This window comes from Nothoprocta perdicaria, unplaced genomic scaffold (assembly GCF_003342845.1).
Source record: "Nothoprocta perdicaria isolate Ctin4 unplaced genomic scaffold, notPer1 scaffold_17, whole genome shotgun sequence".
In the NCBI taxonomy this organism is placed as follows: Eukaryota; Metazoa; Chordata; class Aves; order Tinamiformes; family Tinamidae; genus Nothoprocta; species Nothoprocta perdicaria.
Window position 1 is genome coordinate 5,345,687 of NW_020454871.1, and position 23,253 is coordinate 5,368,939.

Genomic DNA, 23,253 nt, shown 5'->3' on the forward strand with positions numbered 1-23,253 from the left:
ACCACCTTGGAGCACAGCACAGCACCCAGCTTGCTGGTGACACCACCAAGCAGGCTCTGAAACCCACCCCCTGGCAGGACCATCCTAGCAAGGAGACAAGACTGGGAATTCGTAGGGAGGGAGCTCACAACAAGCGAGGGAACGGGTGGAATGGCTGATTCAGAGCTTTCTTTTCCAGCACCAGAGACTGATCCCAAGTGGAGTAGAGCAAAAGTGCCCATTTGTCAGTGTATTTCCTGTCTCAGAAGTGTCTGTTGCATTAAAGGCACACTGTGGATAGTTCTTCTGGATCCTCCAAAAGAAAAAAAGGTTGTAGGGTTTTTTTTTTTTTTTTGTATGCTTCTTAGTTTAGAGCTCTGTAGTGAAATGAAATGGGAAATGAAATGACTGTTTAGAAGCAAAAACATTTAAATAAAAAGATCTGCGCTCAGTTTTAGCTATTGCCAAGATGAGATCAAATCAATCAAATCCTTGCTCATTTTACCAATACTATAAGCAAGAGGTACCAGAGAAACTACCACTATAATGTTTTTAGTTTTTTTTTTTCAATTGGCTTAGTTACTCTTAATCTCCAAAGTCTTTTATATTTTGCTGTCTTTTAATCAGGAAAGCAGCTAGTTCCTTTTGGGAAGGAGCTGACTTGTTCCAAAGGGATGCAAGGGCTGAGCGCAGCCGGAGACGCAGCATCCCAGCTGGTGCTGGGGAGATGTGGCCCAGCTCATGTCCCCTGTCCCAGTCTGCAGGGGACAGGCCTTCTTGTCCCCATCGATGGCTCGTGACATGAGACAACACGTCCTGCTTGGGTGCCAACAAGGGAGTGAATTGAGGGTGGCCGCCCCCGGCCCAGCCCCGGCGCTGGTGGCAGAGGCTGGTGTGTGTAGATGTTTCACCTCAGAATTGCCCGAGAGTGTCGCGATAAGCAAATAGAAGATAAATTAACTCATTTACAGGTAGAGGAGGAAGGAGGGGCTGGGTTTTCGAAACTGCTCATATGATTTAGAGCTGTAACTCCCGCCATCACTTCCAGTTCATTGGGAATCGACTGTCTAAATCTTTTTTTTTTTTGCTGGGCAGCTACCACAAGCTATTGCTTTTTGCCAAAGAGATAAGTGTATCATAAATAAAAGTCAGCAAACTAACACCATAATACACACTTTTTATATATTTTTGCAAGGGTAAAATAATGTCTGTATGAAAAGTTTAAATGGTTTAGTTCTGCCATGGATGAATACATATTTAGACTGTAAAATATTGATTCCTTGCCCAATCTCATCTAGGGTAGCGCTTTCCAAGTCTTTCTTCCATTTCAGCTTGGTTTAAAGGATCAAAGAATCTCCATTACCCAGTAAGCCCAATAAATCAGAAAGACTGAAATCTCAGATTCAAAATCAAGGGTATCTAGCTGCTAAAAATAATGTTAGAGTTGGGTAAATAGTGCAAAGCTGCCTTTGTGTTTCTGAAATTAAAGCTGTGCCCCATTTCTGTGGCACCTGCCGTGGTTGATTTTCAGTGAACATCCAGGCCTCGCCACCAGTGAGGCCATGGTCCCCACACAGCTCTGCTCCACTGGCAGCTGTATTGAATACTCAGTATTAGATGCACAGCTTTCTGGAGGATTTCTTTCTGCTTTTTTTTTGGTTTATCAATTTTAAATTATTTTACTTTAAGGAAATATATGTGTAGAACATCTGCCGCAGGCTGAGGGGCTTGGGGGACCTTTCAGCTAAAATAGTATGGGAGTTTCTCCAAAAAAAAAGATAAGAGGAAAGCGAAATGAGTTATTTTGCCAATGTAAATATTTTTTTGCAGTATTTCATAGGGAAACTCTAATAATGTCTTGCTTTGAAGAAGATATGTAGCATGGGGTTTGCCTCACTTTATCTTATCCATCCAGAAACTGTGTGTCAAGTCCGAACTCATCACTTCGGCTTCTGCACAAGCCATGGAGGGAGGCATTAACGAGTCATTCACTGCATCTTTTATGGACTCTTATTTTAGAGCAATATGGATCAACTTCTTGTGGTGTCAATGTGCTACCACTGTACAGAGCAGAACACTGGCTGATTTAATTAGATTAGTGCCTGACTTAGGTGTTTGACGCTAGGTGAGGTGAAGGCTGCTTAAAGCTCGGCCTGGGAGATGGCCAACGTGTGGGAATTGCCTCTTACCACCCTCTCTGCTTCACAGAGTCAGTAGTGACTGTTTGTGGTGCTCAAGGCTCCAAAGCATCTGTGTGTGCAGCTCCTCACCCTAATTAGACAGTTCCTGCACCTTTGCTGAGCACCACCTGCGCTGGTGTTGTCTGGCCACGATGAGGTTGAGTTGGGCTTCATCACGGTTATTTCTCTGCTGCCAAGAGTTGCCAAGGTCAGAGCACAAAAGGGTTCAGAAGAAGCAGACAAACCGAAGATACATCTCTCTAGTGTGCACTGGGAATCACAGTGCCTCTGTAGATGTGTTGAGCGCATCAGATCAATCCTGTCCTATTTTACTCATTGTCTTTTTGCAGAATTTTTCTCCTCAGGAAACCAGAGAGGGCTTTTTGAGCAGTCTCACAGTCTGCCCTAACATTCTGCAGGCGCATGTGGTAGGGCTTCCATATCCTTTACAACTTGTAGACCAGCATATAATTGCAGCACCTTTACAAAGACAATTGCATTAAAGTAATTGTGAGCTGTCAAATTCATCCAACTTACCCAGTGTTATGTTGTTGTAATATACATTTTTAAATCAAAAATTGATGTGTGCTTAGTCAAATGCCTTGAAGAACTCTTGTACCCTGCCTTAAGGAGTTGCCATTAGCCACTATGGACACGCTCCTGCTAAAGCCACATCTGCTTCCCAGCAGTGCTGACCATCGTCTATAATATTTTTACATTTAGATGCTTTGCTGACACAGTCCTGAGTCAAATGCTCTATTATAGAAGTAGGACTAACCAATCTGTTACTTTATAGATCATCCTCCTCGTATATTAAGATTATGTTGGCAGCCACCAGCACTCTGATATTTTCTCAGGTTGTCAAAGCGTGCTAAAATTACTATTGATGGCTGAGAAGGAGCTCGCTCAATAGTTCCATTAAGGCCCCGAGCTTGAGTATCTCTATGTATTGGTCTTAAAACATTTCTGTTTTGAAGACTTAACAGATGTTGCTTCACACTCTCCTTTGTTTTATCTGATAAAGTTTTCTGAATGTGTCTGCTTTTCAAGCATATTGTGTGAGGTTCTTGCATAATTAGCCACAGTGAAGGTTGGATTTTGAGTCCTTATCTAAGACGCCCTGTCATCGTGTGCACCTGGTTTGCCTTTCTCTTTGCAGTAGTGCCACTTAGGTCAAATGGAGGGTGGCTGTGGGAGGCAGTTGATCAAGGAATCTTCAGGTTGCATTTCCAGAGCAAACTGTACCAGCTACAAAGTCCAGATCTGGTTTATCTGTGTGTTACCTCCAAATTATAGATGACCGTGAAGCAAAGCAGGTGTTTTAAGGAAGCATTTAAGGAATGTTCTCATGTTCTCCGCATAGATACAGGAGATGCTTCTAGTGTGTCATCCTTATTGCTCATGAGCCTTGGCCCAGGGTAAAGGGAGAGGGGAGAGAGATCAGAAATAATCTCATTTTAGCTTGAACACAGTAGTTGCCAAATGCCATAGTAAGATTTACCTGTGTGGGATAACAAGCCACACAGGTGCACTCAATCACGAGAAAAGAATATTAAAACGCTGATATATGGTTGTTATTACGAAGTGAAGAGTTGAAAACATACCTGAGAGTAATTTTTCCCCATTTCATTATAGTTTACAATATGTGTACTCAATACTAGACATCAGCTCTGTAAACTGTGATATAATGGCTTCTCGCCTGATCCTAAGCAGTGCCATTATACGCAATTTTAACATATTTTATTGGGTCAGTGAAAATCTTATTCTCTGAAAAAACGTAGTAGAAGGAATAGCTTTATGGCAAGCAGAGCAGGCAAATCAAAGCGCGGATGCGGTCTGCGGGCTCCTGTTGGCTTTGTGTTTGTTTTTTCCCCTGGCCTGCAAGGTTTGCAGGGCAGGAACTGCCTTTGTCTGTGCATCACGCTGGGCGCAGCAAGGAGCGGATTGATGGGGGCAGCAGCGGTGCCCTCACAGTGAATCGCAATGACAAATAAGTTGTCACCGGTGGTGGAGGAAAGGTTCCCCCAAGGAAACCCAGGAGCAGCCACAGCGAGGCAGGGGAGGAGGCCGAAGCAGTTTTCCCTCCCACTGGCCCCATCATTTGCCTGTCTTTGCTGCTATTTCCTGGCGTGGTAGGATGCAGGTGTTGGCCCGTTTTGGGGTGGAACGTGTGTTTTGCACCGTAGCTATTGTGCACTTGGTAACGTGCGGTAGAAGATGCTGCAGCTGTGCTACTCGCTTGCATGTGGCTGGCTCTATCTTGACACGAAGATTGTGCCCGCACTGTTAATTCCAGAAATCTGACATTTCTCACGATGAGGCCAAATGTGTTTACAGATAGATTTGGGAGTTTATTCAAGCTGAAAGGTACCTCTCATCTTTTGAAATGTCAGACTGTGGCTCCAAGAAAAATGAGTACAAGAGATGGGGCCACTGCTGCACAGCTCCAGTTTTAAATGAGCACTATCTGATGGAGGATCCCAGCACTCCCGCAGCGCTCTGTTTGGATATGATGTATTGGCTACGCTGGCAGAGTGGAGTTACCTGAGCCCACTGGTTATTTGCTTTCAACTGTGCAGCCCTCAAAGTGTTTGCCCGAGCTTCCCCAGCAGTCCCCAAATTCCTGTGCCCTTTGCAGACCTAATATCCACGGCAGCAACTGTGATGTCTTCACTCGCAGGGCTGTCCTTTGTTAAGGGGGCTCTTGGCGAGCGGGGGGATTTGCCCTCAAGCTGCCCTGTCTGTAGGGCAGGTGCTGCTCGAGGGTGAAGGGTCTCGCTGTCTCTGCAGGGAGCCGGTCACCCTGGTGCTGCATGGGCAGGTCGGGTACTGCAGGAATGAAAATGATGGAAAACTGCCCTGTTGTGTCCTGCTGCAACTCCAGAGCAGGCAGCTTCCATGCGATTGCTCTCTAGCTGCTCCGTGCTTTAGAGTTCTTTATAAAATCCACGTGCAAGATCTAAGGATTCACACTATAACCTATATTCTGGCTGGAGATTCTGAACGATTATTTGTTCAGAATTTGGAATGTGCCTTTTTATTTTCAACTTGGCTGAATTCAATACCTCGTCTTGACCATTTTCCTCCAAACTGCCAGATTGTGGAGAATGCTCTGGAAAATGTCAGAAAAGCGGGATGTTAAAGCCTGATTAATAAATGACACGTCTGTGCAATCGTTTGGTTGTTAGAGAAACGCAGTTTGGTTGCTCTGCTAGTGCTGGAATCGGGTTGTTAATGTGGATTTGCTGGTGCTGCTGAGGGCTCAGTTGGACCTCTGATGCGTGGTGGGATGCTCTGTGCTAGAGCAAGGTGACTTCTGCTTAGTGGAATATCATTTAGAACCAAATTAAAGGTTGGATTATGTGCCATAGCTGCGAGGTTTAAGTGCGGCAGAACAGCTCTGAAGGACTGGGTCACCTAGCTTGCATTAAAAGTAATAAATAAAATAAATAAGAATGAGGCACCTTGGAAAATCTGCTGTAAATTTTTGATATTTATCTCGCAGGTTTCCTTTCTCTTTAGCAGAGGTGTCTGTTGTCTGCACATCACTTACTACCTATCTCGGCATTCGACGTAAGCTGTTTTATTTTCACTTGTCTCTTCAAACAATTTCATGATAAACTCTCTTCTTTTCCTCCCATCTGGCACCCTTTTGTGAGAACAACTATCGATATTGGATCTCTTCTGCTTGTGTGGAGAAAGGAGGCCTAATGATACTTAAATGACTTTTCAATCAAGCGCGCACTGCCGCTCCAGAGGAGGGGAGGCCACGTGCGGTTTGTCCCCTGGAATCTCCTCCGTGAGCAAATGCAGCGGATCAGGGCTGTACGAGCAGCCTTTGCCTAGCTGCAAATAAGAGCAGGCCCTAAATAGCAGCTGGGCTGTTGAGAGCACTGCAGGAGCAGCCCAGGAGCTCATGGATGCGAGGCTGGTGGGACGTCCCAGCAGATGCTGTCCCGTGTGGTGGCCGTGCTCCTCCCGGGGAGCTGGGTTCTTCCTCCCTTCTCCATTACCTGCCTGCAAGGGTCTGTGTTCTGGCAGGTTCAGCTCCCTGCGCCGCTGCTCTAAGACACGCTGAGCATCAAGGAAGGCCCCCCCTGGTGTTCTCCCTACCTGTTGCATGGAGACGGGGGCAGGAGATGCTTTCCCCGTGTTCAGGTTTCTGTCCAAGGGAGCACATGATGCTGCCCTTAAGCAGCAGCCACAACAGAGATGTGGCACTCGCTCTGCTTTCCCCGGGGTGACGCTCGCTGTCCTCAGGCTTACCCCACACCTGGACAGGGTAATCCAGCCCTTCCATCCATCTACTCCTGCCTAACGCACCCAGCTGTTAACGTTCAGATTATGTTCATCAGTGGGGTCTTGTTTCATGTTGACCTTGTTGCAGAAGCAACTAGGTACAACAGCTGGCTTAGGTTAGTAAGTGTGGGGGGAAAGGGGTAAAGCTGCAGTGCAGTATCAGTGCCTACTGATACTATCCTAGTTCATTTATTGTTAATACAAACAATGACATTTTCCATTGATTAAAATGAATATATTTATATAAGACAGAAAAACTATTTAAATTGAAATAAAGTGAAATATTGAAGTGAAGTAACTTGAAGCTGAGTTTAACTTGGTCGCATCCCTACACCCAGTGTCCCAGAGGACCTCAGTGTATAATATTTATAAGCTATGTATGTTAGACTGAGCCTATATTTGCTGCTACAGCAAACAAACATTTACACCTAATAATGACAAGTGTATCCTCTTTATGCCATAAAGAGTTGATTTTCAAACAAAGATAAGAGAATTATATGTTATGTGTTCCATCTGTAAAACTAATTAACTCCTTTGATTTGGCTGAGAAAGGTGATGGTTTTTTGAAGCTCAGCTTTCCTGAAAATTGACCTTTCCATCTACAAACATACCATTTAATTTACAAGAGAAACAAAACCTTCAGAATTGTATTTACTCAGTTGCTTTAATAAAGGTCAACCCTTTTCAGAAACAATTGTAAATGTGGCATTTAGCCTTTCATATTTTGGAAAGTGTTACTTGAATTTCCACATCCAAATAGAACATTGCCTTTGAATCAAAATCAGCTAAATAAATATGGACTTTTTTTTTTTTTTTAGATTGACTCTGTTTAAGGTGTCATAATTAACTCTGAATCTTTATACCTTCTTAGGACTATTTTCTTTCTGTTTTAGCTAAGGTCAATTGATGTTCAGTACCCATACTCTGCGTCCTAGAGAATGAACATAATGGGTTTTAAAAGATTCACCAAGTTCAGCAGGAAATAGGAGGGTTTTTTTATTATTTGACCTTTAGGAAAGGGACTTGGCAAATTCATTGAAGAAGGAATTATTCACCTGAGATATGGAGGCCCCAGTCTAGCCAAGCACTTTAGTGTGTGATTGACTTCAAGTGTGGGTAGCTCATGTTGTACCTGAGCCCTGGGATGTTGGGCTGGAGCACATAGCCTGCTGTGTAATAAACTAAAAAAAAAGCATAAAATAAAGAAGTGTCCTAAGAAGCTGACAATTTCAGTGCTTTGTTTAGTATTAGGACCTTTCTGAGATCAAAAAATCTAATTGCACTGGTCCCCAGGCGTGGAAATAGGCAGCGGGAGGGAATTTCCATGTTTCTTCTGCCTGTCTTGCTCACCTGTATAGCTGCAAGGAGTAATTCTTTTAACGTGCCACCTCTCTAATAGGAACTGCAACAAATAAAAGCCTTTTGGATGAGATGCCCTCCAAGTTGGTGCAATCTAAAGAGGAAATGACCAAAAAAGCGTGAGGAGAGACAAGCAGAGATTTAAGCTCTTCTTTTCCCTCCTGGTTTATCTCTGCAAGTGCTTGCTTTCTTAAGAGCAGGCACTGCTGGTCAGATAGAAGTTTTTTCCTGTCTCATGCTGCTACAATAGGAGAAAAGGTTACAAGTCTGCCGTGCACCCCAAACTGTTGTTCAGAAAATTGGACTCGCAGAAGAAAAGCCAGTCTCTCACAAGGTATTTGTGGTGCTATTCAGTGTGTGGATCCTATAAGCAACTGCAGAACCCATCCGGCAGCTTCAGTGAAGAAAGGATTTACATAAATCCAATAAAAAAAGCTTACATTTGTCATCATATGATAACATTTCAAACTAGCATGTGGAAAATTCTGTCTAATAGAATTAACCAGAGAATTGGATGGCTCAGGACATTTCAGTCAGATTAATGCAAATCTTGCAATGATTTACAGTGTGGGGAAACTTTCTCTGTGGAATAAACATATTGAAGACAGTGCAGAAGTGTATGAATATGTTGCTTTGCTTGGCTTTGGGTTGGAGGAAGGCAACAGGCTGTTTGGCGAGAACAAAAAGAACAGGGAGATTATAAAGAAAGGAAAAGAGAAAAGCACCGTGTAAAGCAACGTGTATTAATCAGAGCAGGGAAAAAGGTTCTTGCTTTGGCTGCTCTGTAGCTGCTTAATTTGGCTGAAGTTTCCGAGGGAATCTCCTTCGTGGGTTTTGTTGAAAGAAGAGGTAGTTGCTGCATCTTATCCAATACTAACTGTCCACTTTTGCACATGGAGGGTCTTGAAGTCTTGATTTGAGTTTACGTTTTGCACCTCTGTTGTCTCAGTGCTGTAAGAAACGGTCATCATTTAAGCAGTTAAAGTTATTTGATAAGGAGAAATGCACTCCCAGGTCATTTCCTACAGCTCTCAAGCCCTATAGGTTTTTAGGCACAAACTTACAGCTAGACTTTTGTGTGAATTAATGGCTGCAATAACAGAAATGATTTGTTGAAGTACTTGACAGATTTGGCCCTGTAGTAGAGGCCAGTAACATTTTGGCTAAGTGAAGTATTTATCTTGGTACAGCAAGAGCCTAAATTCTGTCTCATTGTGAAATGGATCTAAAAATATGGGCTGATGAAACAAATTCAGTTATTCTTTCCCAGAGTCACGGCAATGCGTGTTCCACCTCCATAAACTGACTATTCTTTCAAGTCTTCCGCAGTCCTTTACGGTGTTGTCACTAAAAATGCAATCTCACTCAAGTCGGTGATAAATCTCTGAGCCAGCTAGAGAAGCCTCTGTAATGGGCTTGAAAGGACACTGTCCTGTGTGTCATTTGGGCAGCAATAAAGTGGCAACGGTTGGAGTGAAGCCAGCAGAATCAGACTGGATGCATTGGATCGGGCAACACGTACAGCTTTATTATAGAAGGCAAATGTGTATTTTGGGCTAGGAAAATAGATTATTTTGCTGGGGCTATAATGATGATAATATGGTAAACAAGTCGGTCTGTTCCTGTCAAGTTTCCCTATCTCTTTTAGACTGTCCCTTGCCCCAAAAGATATTCTTTTCTGGGCTCAAAAGGTGAAACCATGGAGCCGAAATCCTCGTTGCTTTGGAGCTGAAGTACAGTGGGGTTTAAACAGCAGTGGGAAATGGGGAAATGTGTAAATATGGAATGCAGTGAAGAAAAAGAAGCAAATAGGAAGGCATATGCCAGTGTGTTCAGCTGTCTGAAAGCAATGCTAATGAATGCATTGTTACTTTCTGATTTTAACTTTGGAAACAAATACTTGGAACGTATAGAAAACCACTCCTGAAGACTGGTGGAACCTCACTATGTCAAGGCAACATATTTATAATAAGCGCTGCCTTGAACCAATGGGAAAAGCAATCTGAGAGTGAATACTAAAAAGGCTCTTTTATTAATGAAGGAATCCCCTTAGCAGAAAACTGAGACAAATACATCCACTGTCAAACACCAGCTGTGCTAGAGTTTCATGTTTATCTTATAGAGACCTTGCTACTAAGGATGAGCCCTACACCCTTTAGTTTGAGCATAAATGCTGCAGTAAAGAGAGTGCATAAATCCTTCATTTTTTGAAGGAGGCGTAGGAAGGATGCTGTCCGTATTTGTGCATATATGCTCAATTATTGCAGCGTTGTTTGTAAGGGGATTTGGCTGGGCAGATTTATTCGCAGGGACGACAGAGGCTGCTCGTGCGATCGCAGGGCTCCCGGCTCTGCTCGCGCTCCTGCCTCTTCTCCTCCCTGCCTGCCTTCCTCCCAGGTTAACTCTGATTCCACTAACAGTTTAGAAACTGAAAAGAAAAAAAAAATAGCATTCCCAGGTATTCCTTAAATATTCATAAGTGCCAGTGGTCACCCTGGGAAGTTTGCATACGAAAGGATGACAAGGTTGGGTGGTAACCAAAACCCATATTTGAAAAGTGACAAAGCTCGTTCTACTAAGCTGCAGAGATGATTGCAGAGCAGCAATTCCATGTTTCTGTTCAGCTGCTGTCCTAATCCAGGCAGTTACACAGCTCAGAGGTACCAAAATACACCAAAAGGCTCCTGCTAAAACCCAGAGCTGGGTTATCTTGCTTAACAGGTATTTCTTTGGTTTTTTTCTTCATGTTGATTCAGAGAAAATAAGCAACAGAGAGAGAGAGAGCATCCCACCTAAGATGAGGATGCAAAGGGCAAGAAAAGATGAAGTTAATGGTTGTTACGTGGGTGATGTCACTGCCTGGTATTTTGTTTTGCACTTGTGGCTTCTTAGATGCTTCAGGCTCCTGGCTGGCATTTGATTAAAGCATCACGTGGTGTCTTGAAGGTGCTGTGGCAGCTGCCCCCAGGCAACTGGAGACAGAAAATAGAGGTGTGAGAGCGCCCACACACATATGGGCCGCGCTGGGGCGGTCTCTGCGCGCAGCGACAGACACACGAGGAGCGCAGGTCCTGGGCTGGGTGCTGAAAAACCCTCTTCTTGCTGTAAATTTTACTGACTTGTTTGGAGCACTGCATTAACTCTCTCATAAACTGCGGGTGCCCATTTCTCTCTCTTAAATGTGGTTCGTTCTTTCGGGGCTTTGTGAGCCTCTGTTTGATGACAAAGTAGCTCTCGGCTCGTCGCGGGCTGAATGCCGCCGCTGTGGCGCGCGGGAGCTTTCTGTGCCTCGCTAGCGGCGCGTGCCAGTGTTCGACAGAAAAGCGAGGAATTCATAAAATGTTCGATTCAAAATGCTCAGCATTAAGAATTCTGCACCGCTAGGACGTGATAATTGTGCAGACTTTTGAGAAAACATTTTGGGGTTTGCTTTGACAAACAGCCTCTGTGTCCAGGAGCTGCTGCTTGCAGGGGGAGACTCGGGCAGCGCTTCCCCCTCGCTGAGCAGCGTCCGCTGCCCTGCTCAGCTTCGGGCTGGAAGCACTGGCGAAGCCTCCCCTTCCCCTCCACGCCTGTGGGTGACAGAATAATCTCTTTTTCCCCCGTGATTGTTTCTAGCAGGGAAGGGATCATAGGGCATCGAGCAAACAGGCATTCTCAGGGGCAGAATTCACCAAGCTGGTTGGAAAGAGCAGGTCTGTGTGTGTGCAGATCCCCCGTCGAGGAGCAGAGACAACAGCATGTGGTGGGGTGAGCAGGAACGCCAGCAAGCCGAGGCTTCATTCTTTCCATATGCAAGGAAAATGAATGTTGCCATCGCCTCTAATTCCTCCAGAGTTTCTCGCACGAATCGTATATGCAGGCTCTGCTGTTCCATTTATAGATTTAAGTTTTGAGAAAAAAAAATGGAGTTTGTTGCTAATGCTAAAGCTTGCAAAGGAGAAGCATAGATACTGCCTATATTTAGTTACAAAGTATGTATTTTATTGCATGCCGTCATTAATTTGTTTGTATCTCAGAATATTTAGGAGTAAACAGTTAGGAGAAGAGCCTTAGCTCTTCTCCTCATTCAGGTCTCATTCAGCTTCGTGCTATTTGGTCTTAGCAAAGTTTCTCTTGTTCATGTGATCCTGACAAGTAAGCACTGAGCTCCTGAAGGGAGATGAAGGGGTGTCAGAGAGACCACAAGAGTTATCCTGAGCAGACAGGGGTCAAAATTCTCTAATCTAGGTGCTTGAAGATCATCTCCTGTGTCTGTGTTTGACCACAAAGCAACCAGACCTCTCAGAGCTCCAGCTTTAGCTGCTTTCACTGATTCATGTTGTTTTCAGGTGCCTAAATTAGAGACTTAATTGCCAAGGGTGTTGTTCACAATTTAGGGCTAATGCAAAACGCACTTACTCAGTGCTGTTATTCTTTCAGCTTTTCTAATGTGCTCAGATGTGGCGTTAGGAGCCTAACTGCAGACTTGGGGCTTGTTTTCCACGTCTCTGTTTTGTTTTCTTCACATCAGTCAGTGAATCCCGGCTAAGAAAAAGAAAAAGCCAAGCCTTTTAAAAAAATGGGTATCACATAATGTGTTCTTTGAGGGCTTGAGCCTGTGCCCATTGAAGTCAATCACAAAGCCTCGATTGACTCCAGCGGTGCAGAGTCGGGCCCGCAGTGCAGAGAATTGGCACGTTGTTGGTGCCCTGCAGTGAGGAGGGAAGGGGCTCGTACCCCCCCAGCACATCCCCTCCAAGGGGTCGTCAGCACCTCCCTGCCAGCAAGGGGACGCCGTCCCCGAGCGCTTCCTGCTCCAGAACAGATGTTCTTCAAAGCCATAGAGGTCTTGAGGCCTGGTGAAGTGCGGTCCCTTCCTCGCCTGCCCCCAAGCCACATCCCTCCGGTCACAATGATTAAGCGGATGTAGTCAGCGAGGAATAGATAATTTCCTAAGAAATAACAATGTGCAATAGATATAACTTTTCTAGTTTCTGATTTAAAAAAAGAAAAAAAGTTAATTAGCAACCCAAATTGTGTTGAATTAATCAGGCCAAACACAATCCCAGCATGTTTATGTATGGAGCGGAGGTATAGTGTGCTTGTTTTATTATCTCCTCTGTCATCGATCATGTACAGGACATTTTACAGAGCAAAGTTTTGAAATGATTAACTGCCCTGTTCCACATAGTACTTCGCACATTTGATCGATTTCTAGTCATTTCATTCAGCCCTGACCTTGCTCAGTTACAGGCATTTCTATACCCCCAAATCCAGTTAATCTGTGCTTAGGGTCTGTATATCTCCCAGCAACCAAAATACTTAAATATTATTCAACTTTTTGCTTGTATCTAATTCCTTAGAGTCTCTGTAAATTGTTGTTATGATGTGATTGCAGTGCTTTGCATACAAATTGTAGGGAAAGATCCTGGAGGTTTGTAATGCACTCTTAGAGGATTCTCTGAGAGAGGGAACCCTATTAAAATGGACTGACGGGAACCACCAAAATTTGCAAGGTTATTGGGCTCAACCTCCTATTTATTATTATTATTATTATTATTATTATTATTATTATTATTATTATTTAGAAAAGAGCCTGTTTGGAGGAAAGTATCCATCCATTTGAGGCACTGAAAATGCTAGGCAAGGAAGGGGAGGAGAGGAGCATAGGGTGCCCGTTGGGGAAGCCCACACTCCCCTTTCCGCTCTGCTCCTGCTCAGACTGGAGCAGAAAGTGGGAGTTTTTAGGGAAACTGTCTTTCTTCCCCAAATCATCCCCCCTGCAGGACAGAAGGCCAAGTCACTGCAGTGGAATATTGGCTCACGGCTCCCCAAACAGTTTTGCCCGGGGTGGGCAGTGCATTTGCTGCGTGTTCTCACCCAGCTTTCCTCGCAGGGATGGTCAGAGCTCCCCTCGTTGGCTCTTGTGCCCAAAACAGGTTTGCACGGCGCCCCTGCTCCTGATTGCCAGGAGGAGCCAGCCTTGCAGGCAGGTGCAAGTTGGACCCCAATGAGCAGCTTCAACCAAGTGAGTTTGGAAATTTTAGTGTTTTCAAGACTATTAGTGAGTGCTACCCTCAGAGTGGACACATAGAGCAAACAGATTTTGGAATGAGTTAGGGTAAGCAGCACATGACATATACATGTAAGAGGAAAAGACAGGCAAGAAGTATATGGGATGTTGCAGGAAAGGGAGGAAAGGGGGATGGAAGATAGTGCAGTGAAACAGCTTCATACTGGGTAATTACCTATTCCACATAATGACTTTGAGTCCAGCCTAACATCCACTCAGGACAGTGAAAGGTTCTTATAAATGCACCCAAAGACCAGGACTTATATTTGTAGGCCTAATGGTGTGAAGACATTGAGGCAATATGCGAACTTGGAAAAATACTGTTGCTGCTAAGAACTGTTATTCATCTCCTTTTGGCTTGAGTAGCCTAAATGGTCTTGTATGTTCCCAAACCTCGCTAATTCAGCAAAAGCCTTTTGATGAACACCAACTAAACTGAGAGAGTAGATCTTGCCTGATGAGCCAATTTTGGAAATTTCAGTTATATTTTGTCATCAAAAATCAACTCTGCTGACGGATGTAAGAAGTGCTGTCAGCTGATATTTGGGTTTTTAGCTTACAGCTATAATTCAGCGAAAGGATTATTTTCATGTGTCTATTTTAGAAGATCAATATCAACTGCTTTGAAATGCATCATAACGAAGGCACATGGAAGTGTAAAGTTATGGGGATTTTGTTATTTGAGCAAAGACCCTTCATAAATATGAGAAATACAGGAAGAATCTTTAAAAGTTTTTTAGGAAAAAAAAAGTCAGTATATAATATATATATATATAAAAGTAGAAATTAGTTGATTTTCAATTCATTATTGTACAAAGTATGGGAAATGCATTTGCTGAGGACAAGTAAAACAGCTGGATTCTGGCCTTGTTTTAAATGCCAGTCTCAGCACACTTGCGAAGTTCCCAATGTCATTGCAATGTGAAGCAGCTGTTTGAATTCAAGCAAATCTCGCACCGCTGTCAAGGAGGCCTGGGCTGGAACAGCAGCTGCATCCAGAGCACATGGGCGCATCCTTCCCTGCTGCCTTGGGAACGTGTCCGTCTCGGCCCGACGCCCTTGGGTGCCAGCAGGATTGCAAGGCTGTTTGCCAGGCTTGCAATTGGCACTGACTTAAGTTTCTGAATATATTGTTTCATGGTGTGTTTTAGAACAATTCTTGAATTGCATCTAAATTTCCTGCCTTTCCTAATTTCAGGAGATGTCACCCCCCTGAATTACAGTGTCCTTCCCAAGCATTTCCCTTTCCCTAGTCACACAGGACCCTTCCCATGGGAGCCAACCCCATGGAGCAGCAGCCCTGGGCTGTGGGCACGGGGACTTCCCACTGACCATGGGGAGCTGAGGGGCCCCAGCAGAAGAGTTTCAGCAGCCTGGGCCGCATTGCCTCTGTTTCTGCTGCGGAGGTGACGTCATTTGGGGTTCTGAAAACGACCAGAACCCGTGGACTGATGAGCAAAATCCTGACTAGAGGAATATAAATGGACAGGTAGCTCCTGGCAAGAGCCGAGTGAGACACAAACACTTGGGAAATGACAGGGTCCAGGAAATACAGCTCTTGAAAGACTGTGGTCATTGTGGCCTAATTCACAGAGAATTGGAATAATGTCCCATCTCCTTCTTGCTTACCATGGAGTTTTCATTTATTTGCTTTTCACATTCTCATTGTGTTAGTAAGTCCACAAAGGAGAGAGTTATCCTGCAAATCCTCCAAACTGAATCCATAATCCAGCTGGATATATATAGCAAACACATGATTCCATATGTGCCTTAAAGCTAAAGTCCTCACTGAAAACTTGGGGAGCGCTGCTCAACTTGCAAGGCCAGCTGAGCTCCAGCGGCAAAGCCAGGTCCAGAGTTCAGGGGTGTCCGGGCATCAAGGCTTGTGCCTCGTTCCTGGGTGGAACGAGGTGGCCCTGCAGCCACAAATAAGCTTGCAGCAAAAACAAACCCTTTGGTGCTGCTGTCAATGCCTTTCACCTTTGACAGCAGAACATTTCCCTAAAGAAGGATGGAAACAAATACTTTCCCAAAGATTTCCAGCATGTCGCTTTTCATATATATGTTTAGTACTTCAAAATTGTATAACAGCACTCCAGAAATTTACAGCACCAAGGAGCCCTATTTAGCGATGCCTTTGCATTAATCTGTTTTTTTTTTCCCTTCCAGCAGTGTAATTATGTTAGAAATAAGGAAAGCAACTGTGTATTCATGGTCCAATTTAATGGGCCCCAATACTTTACTAAAGCACTGCAGTGGATCAGTTGGAGTTAATTATTATACAAGATTACATTGCAAATAACAACAGTTCATCAAAGTAATGTGTAAGGTCTGCCTTGCAATACAAAAGCAAGAAATTTCAAAGTTAAGTCTAAAATTACGTGTTTGCGTTTCCTCCTTAACTCACTACATGGTACTTAAAACATTGCAGCCCCAAAGAAACATGGTTAAAAACTGGCTACCTCTCAGCTTCGGCCTCTCATGACTCTGCAGAGCTGATTAACAGGAAGGTGTTAAAGTAAACTCTGAATCGTGTTGCCTTTGGAGATTTAATGAATTGGTTAATGACGGGGGAACTGATTGTGGAGTAGGGTGCTGCTTGGAGCGCGGGTGCCGTAGCCTCGGTGCTGGAGGCAGAGCTGGTGCTTTTAACTGCTCATGCAAAGATCATTTTTTCAAGGCAGAACTGCAAGGCACTCTCTCTCTGCCGCCTTCCCTTCCAAAAGCGAGTGCCTACACTCCTGCATTTTGCACTTCCTGATGTATGCAGAAATAACAGCTTTTGAGATTTTATTTTAACAAAAAAGACTCCTCCTGCCTCCCCAGTTTTTCCCTAGCCTTCGTCGCCCTCAGCGATGTGCATGGCTATAGAGCAGGAGGTTATTATTAGCTCTATTCAAAGACCACTGGAGTCAATAAAATGACAGTTGATGTGTTTTTAAGATTAAACTCCATGCTAGTGCATGGCAGTACCAAGGAAATAGTTGCTGACACATTGAAAGGAAGGATTTTGCTTGATTTACAGTCATTGTGTTGCATATGTTAAGATAGACAAATGATTATCTCAAATGGCTACCCCAAAAGTCAGATAATGTTTCTCAAAAGATGAGCACCATCCTTATCCTTAGGGAGTACCAGGGCGGGCCTCTAGTAGAAAGGGAAGCAGTCAGGTTTGCTCACCCAACCCCTATCTAAAAGGTAAAAGAACCATTTAAAGATTATGATTTTGTTATACAGCTGAATGAAAAAAAAAATCACAGCGCTTTTCTCAGATTAATTTTGCACTCTGGAAACTTGGTTCTGCACTAAATATTAAAAAATAATTTTTTTAAATTCAAGATTATAGAATCATTTCAAATTACATTTGTCTCTTAAATTTATTCTTAAAGTTCTTTAATTTTAAAGGATGCCCAGAAGAATTATTGTGCTTACTGCCTTATTCCTATGTAAATCCTAACTCCTAGGAGTTGTGGAAGCAGCACGAGTGTGAAAGTAGTGAAACCAAATCCAAAGATCACTTAGTGGTATGTGGGCCTTGGTGAGCATGTGTGTCCTATAGAATGTGAAGGTTGCATATATATTGCAGAAAAGTCAAATAGTGCCTATTTATGCTATTCTACGGTAGAAATCTTTTCAGTGCTCTAAGGTACTTTACAGCGGATGCAGGTATTTTGGCCAGGTGTATTAGAAAAGCAGTCCTGATTGATTACCTAGACCAGGAAGATGGGTGGCTGTCACTTGACTTTGTGAGAATCAATTGCACCTTAAGCCAGCCCTCAAACTTGTAGAGATGCATGGTGGTGCATGCACAACAGAGCGCTCGGTCACCACAGGCAGGATGCTCTAACAAGAAGCATCCCCAGAACTGACATTTGGAGATAGCAGAGATCTTGCACATTAGTGCTGGAGCGCTCGCTTGGTTATTTCTGAGTGTTTCTGAGTACACAACAGAATTCATATAGAAACAGGATTCTAGCTAGCAGATTACATGTTCAAGAGCAATTTCAAGAGGGACTGATACTAAAACAACATTTCACAGATGATTGGAAGTATCTCTCGCCTTGTAAACCAGCGCGCAGATTCCTTGAGGCTCCCGGGCTCCTTCTGAGGAGTCTGCAGAAGGAAATTGTGAGAGTAAATCTATTGTCACTTGACTTCAGCCTGCTGTATAGGGGCTGCATCAGCTCTATTGGAAAATGAGTAACACTGTTCAAATTGATACGAGGTGCGAATTGTTATTATAAAACTCTTTCACATTTCTTTTTACCTCTTGTGCCTTCTGTTGTGCTGAAATAGCAATCAAATAAGCAGTTGATTTTATGCTATAATTACCAAGATCCAGCACAACTGCCACAAAGTGTGAGTTACAAAGCCAAACAACTTTTAATTAGAAAATAAGTTTTATAAAACATGAGAACGTGTCTTTTAGTATTGGGTACACAGTTAATGTGAGAATGAAAACACTTTTCAAGTTAACCGCTGCTTTTCCGAAGGATTGACTTTTATCTCGAATGCTGCAGGTTATCAGAACATTGTGTTCTTCATATCAGGGCAAGTGTACAACTATAGTCATCTCTGTACTCTCAGTTAATCCTACTGAAATCAATAAAACAAATTATGTTAGGTGAAATTCATCTCTGTGCAGATGGACAATGCAAGACAAAATATGATTTAAAGGCTGTGTTAGATCTTTTGGTATACAAGGGTCAAAATGTCCTGCCTGGGGGTTAGGCTGTGCTGTTACAATAGGATGTGTCTTTTCTTCGTTATGGTTTTGCTCTGCTGTCTTCTCAGATGCTGGGCTGTTCTGTGAACTCCCTCTAATAACAGCTCATTAGCATCAGTTGCCTTTTTCTTCTAGTTACTGCCTTGTTAAACCCGAGATGCTGTTTGAATTGGATGGTAGGTTAAGTCTTCAGGTGGCAAGGGGGGAAGGTCTTTCTGCTCATTGTTACCATGTATGTTACTGCATCCTGCTTTCTTCTGAGGGAATACTTCATTATTGTACTTCATTATTTCAATAATATATTTATTATATATATAATGAATATATACAAAATATACAGTACTTCATTATTGTACTCAATGAATACTTCATTCAAGTTGTGTAAGGAATGTTTTTCACGTTCAAGGTGCCATTTCTTGGGTAGTGACAAGAGACCAGTGCTTGCAGGACTAGGGAGAGACAGCTTCACATTCCTGCTCAATCTAAGCTTCTTCTTGTAGTAATTAGTATCTTGTGTATGTGTTGTGAACAAGCTCTAATGGAGGAGCGAGGCAGGTGACCCAGCCTAGTGCTCCAAGTGCTCCCTTAGGAAGTAAAACCCGAGTCTTTCAGACTTCAGGGTGAGCCAAATGACAGTTTTCTGCACGAGGTTTAAACTTTGCAGCTACGACTACTGCCCTTGGGGGAGCTAGAGTCTCTCACCTGCTCTGTCATCTGGAAGTGGAACAAATCAGCAAATCTGAAATCCCTAAACCTTAGTGGAAAAAATGGAAATTCTAATGTTTGTACTTATGAATCAATGCCCTCTTTTCCAAAGACGTTGTCACTATCAGCTCTGAACTGAGTTATGGCATAAATACAAACTCACAATGGACAGAAATAGACTTTTTATTGACAAAGTTATGTGATTATCCACTGTTTAAAGAGGCTTCTTTAAGAAGTTTGGGCATTATATAAAGAAATAAAAGTGTTCAGTAGTCAGATTGTGCACAGAGTGTGAAATGATTTTGAAATGGATATACATACCCCATGATTGCCTCAGATCTGTGCACATGATATGGAAAAAGAGAGATATAGGATTACTCTTACTAACAGTGTATAGGCGATAGTGTTACTTTTTTATTTGGCTTACTGTTTCCTTAAGTAATAAATATAGATGAACACATCAAAGCACAAGTTTAAATGAGAATTGAAGGGCTGCAGTATGCTAGCAGTGCCTGGCATACAGTTACTTACAGCACTGAAGGTAATAGAAACTGTTTTGTGTATTGTGGGGTCTGCAGCCCTTAGGAGAACTGGAAGGGTGCACTCTGGTAAAAGGCTTTGCAGGAAACTGCTCTGGTATCTTAAGTTGATTAAATTTGCAGCAACGGAGTAATGACTTGTATTTATTAGCAACTTTTATATTTGATCCTTTCCCTATATAGAGTTTGATCATCCAAACTGGTTGGAACATATTCCCATATGTTAGGCCATGTTGCAGACAAACTGCAGAATCCTGTTGTGCGTGAGGAAGGAACACTGGAGCCATTTTTTACCATGAATTCCAGCAGCTTTTTCCTAGTTAGTCTAATGAATTTGCATGTTACTCTAATTCATAAAGAATTTCAAGATTTTAAAACAGACAACTATTTTTTTCCAAGAATACTCTATAGAAATGAGCTCTGTAGATTAACTATAAATTGCAACTATAACAAGGTATTTGTTAAAGCATCTCTTACCTGCTGCCTTTTAATTTCATTTCATTCTAGTGTAAGGCAATGGTAAATAGGTGAGCTTTAGTAGCTTGTTCTGTGCATGCTCTTAATTTAATCAAGTCTTAGCAAGATGTCCTTTTGCCCTGCTTTACAGTGTGTATGAAGCTGTCTGCATTCACTCTTCCTCTTTGACACTGCACTTTCCCCTTGACTCCTGTTATCTGTGGCTTCATCTTCTCCCTGAATCCCTTTTCATCTTTGCTTTTGTCTTTCCCTGCTATCATTCCATCTGTAAACTGTCTACTGAATTAATCAGCTTAGCTAATCAAAATGCTGACATTAACATAAAGTTTAGTTAATTGCGTAATTTTATCCCCTCTGTCTTATGAATAAAAAGCTCCACCACCAACACAAAAAAAAGCAGAAAGATAATAATAATTTTAAAAAGCTATAGCATACAATTGGAAGTATATTTGTTTTCAAAAATGACCTGGTTTGGCTGGTATTGACAGAAGTGCAATAGCTTCTAGAAACTCACTGACAAAACTTCTCCATTGCAATTAGAAATGGGAATTACAAAAATGATAAAGTCAGTACATCTGGGGTGAAATTTGAGCCATCCGAGTCCCAGTTTGGATTTTGCCATGACTTAATGCTAATGCCTTGGTTTCTCTACTAGAACGTTGTGTCCCAAATTCCATAGTCTTTTTCTAATCCAGTATTTGACATTACAATGGGAACAAATTAGCTAATTATAAATCACCACCTCACCCTGCCCAGCTAGGTAGTACTCTGAATCCCCTAGTGTTCTAAGCCACTATAAATTGTCTAAACATGTAGCTCTGATTATGCTGCAGAGTGTGGTTGTTTCATTGGTTGTGTTTCATAAGGGAAGGCTGGGGAAAGCATCTGACATGACTTCAGTTTCCATGCAACTCATTAACCTTAGTCACCAAGCATCCCTAGCAAACTATATAGACTATTTGCTTGGCATGAATATCACATAAAGCCAACTAAACTCCTCCCATTTTGCCCTAGGATGGACTGGGCTCGCTGTAGAACATGAGAAAGCTTCTCTGGGATGGGCCCTCTCTGAGGTTCTCCAAACTCTGTATGGGACAGATAGCTGCTGGCCTATTGTATCCACAGGTCTTACCATGAGACGATTGTCCAAGCAGAAAGTAAAGTGAGTAACAGAAATGCTAATAACAATATGTATGTGTGGGGCTCCAGAAGGATAAATGTGGGTGATGATGAAAGTTATTTGTCTGTTAGCGGAGATGCATTTTAGATCATTTTAATTTTGCATTTTGAGGTGGGGGTGGCCAGTTAAACACCATTTATTTTGGGATGCTGGCCCCATCCTACTAGCTGCTTATGAAAATGGGATTCTGCCATATCCTATGCCCTGTCCCTGGCTATCTCATCTCCTGTGCTAACATTAATAATATTGAACATATTCTTTTCAGAATTTTTTCAGCACATCATCAGCTGTCAGTGTGGCAGGCGGCAGCCTGGAACGCAGCGTCAGGGACAAGAAGCGCTTTGTGGCAGCAGGGGAACAGAAAGCAAGCGAGACCACCAAGAAAGGACAGAGAATGGAGAGGACAGCATAGAGCGTATGTTACACGTGGGCTGCAGGTAGGTCAAGTAGTGAGAGAAAAGTGGCTTGCAACCAGAATGACAAATTTTTAGTTTATAGGAACACGCTTTTCACAACTATTTTGAATATCTAACTTCAGATATCTGTCTGCAGCACTCAGGTCTACTATGCTTTCAAAAGACATATGAGAGAAGAGTGCTCTGCAGTGGTTAAAGCCAAGATATTGCTCATGATTTTAATTCTTGGTCTGAAACCTCTTGCTTGAGGTTGAGCCGAGTCAGTTGCTTTCTCTGTTTCTTTTTTAACATCTGTAAGAGGAGAAAACAGTGTTACTTCAGAAGGATGTTGCAGAAGCTCACAGATAATATTTGTCAAGTGTTCTGAGCTTGAAGAGTGCTATACATAGAGATGGGCTTTATAACCCAGGGACCACCACAGGTAACCATTTCTTTAAATAGAGAGATAAGTGACAGCTGCCATCTCAGTCAAGACAGGGGACATTGTTGGGCCTCCTGCCTGGTTCCTACCCCGCTAAAACTGGAATAGCCTCCCATCTTCTGGAAATCTTAATCATAAAAACTCATGACATGTGTCAAGCAATGCATTTCCTGGGAGTAATGCTAATGGCATGTGTGCTGATAAGGATGTACAAATCCAGGGCGTCTGTGGGATTAATGTGATATCCAGGGCTTCTTGTGAGCTTTTGGCTCCCTGCAAGAGCAGTGGTTTCAGTCTGTTGTGTCCTTCATTAGTCTGTGTGCAGTGATCTGATCGCCAGCAGGTCCTGCTAGCGTTGAGTGCTCTCAATATGCTGCAGCCAGTGCCACTGGCTATTTTACAAATGCAGCACCAGCTGCTTTTGATACCGTCCCTAACTCGACTGAACAAAGACCAAAAAAACACCAGTGTGAGATGAGGAAAGGCAGAGGGGGACCAAGGGAAGGAGTCCTGCTGAAATCAGAGCAAGAGGAGACATCAAGTGAAGAACAATCCTCCCTGTGCCTAGGAGGTGGACCGGGGTGACCTAATGTCTCTTTTCTGCCTCAGTTTTGTACAGTTCTCCGTGTCTCCAAGCAGCACGAAGCGAGAAGCGCCGCAGGCCGCACGCTGTGAGGCAGAGGGGCGCAGTGTTGACATGCGGCGCGCTGCGCTGGGTGGCGGCAGGATGGCCCTGACCTCCGTGCCACTGGCGCAAGGTGGCCGGCCCTGGGGTGGCAGCGGGGACACTTGTCACACTGACACCTGCTCCGTGGCCGTCACCTCCGCACGGAGGGTAGCACGGCCTCCCCGAGGGACACGAGTCGTCTTCCCCCGGGCAGCGGAGGGGTTTGTTGGGGCTCGTGTCTCCCGGGGCG

General features: G+C 43.4%; 1 long non-coding RNA gene across 1 annotated transcript in view; it reads left to right on the forward strand.

Annotated features, from left to right (window-relative positions):
- LOC112944540 overlaps positions 1-21,798 on the forward strand; it is an 85,506-nt gene extending 63,708 nt beyond the window's left edge. Inside the window, exons 2-3 of the long non-coding RNA XR_003248790.1 lie at positions 21,334-21,481; positions 21,765-21,798. This is a non-coding gene — a long non-coding RNA (uncharacterized LOC112944540). The remainder of the gene's footprint in view (positions 1-21,333; positions 21,482-21,764) is intronic.
- The last annotated feature ends 1,455 nt before the right edge of the window (positions 21,799-23,253 follow it).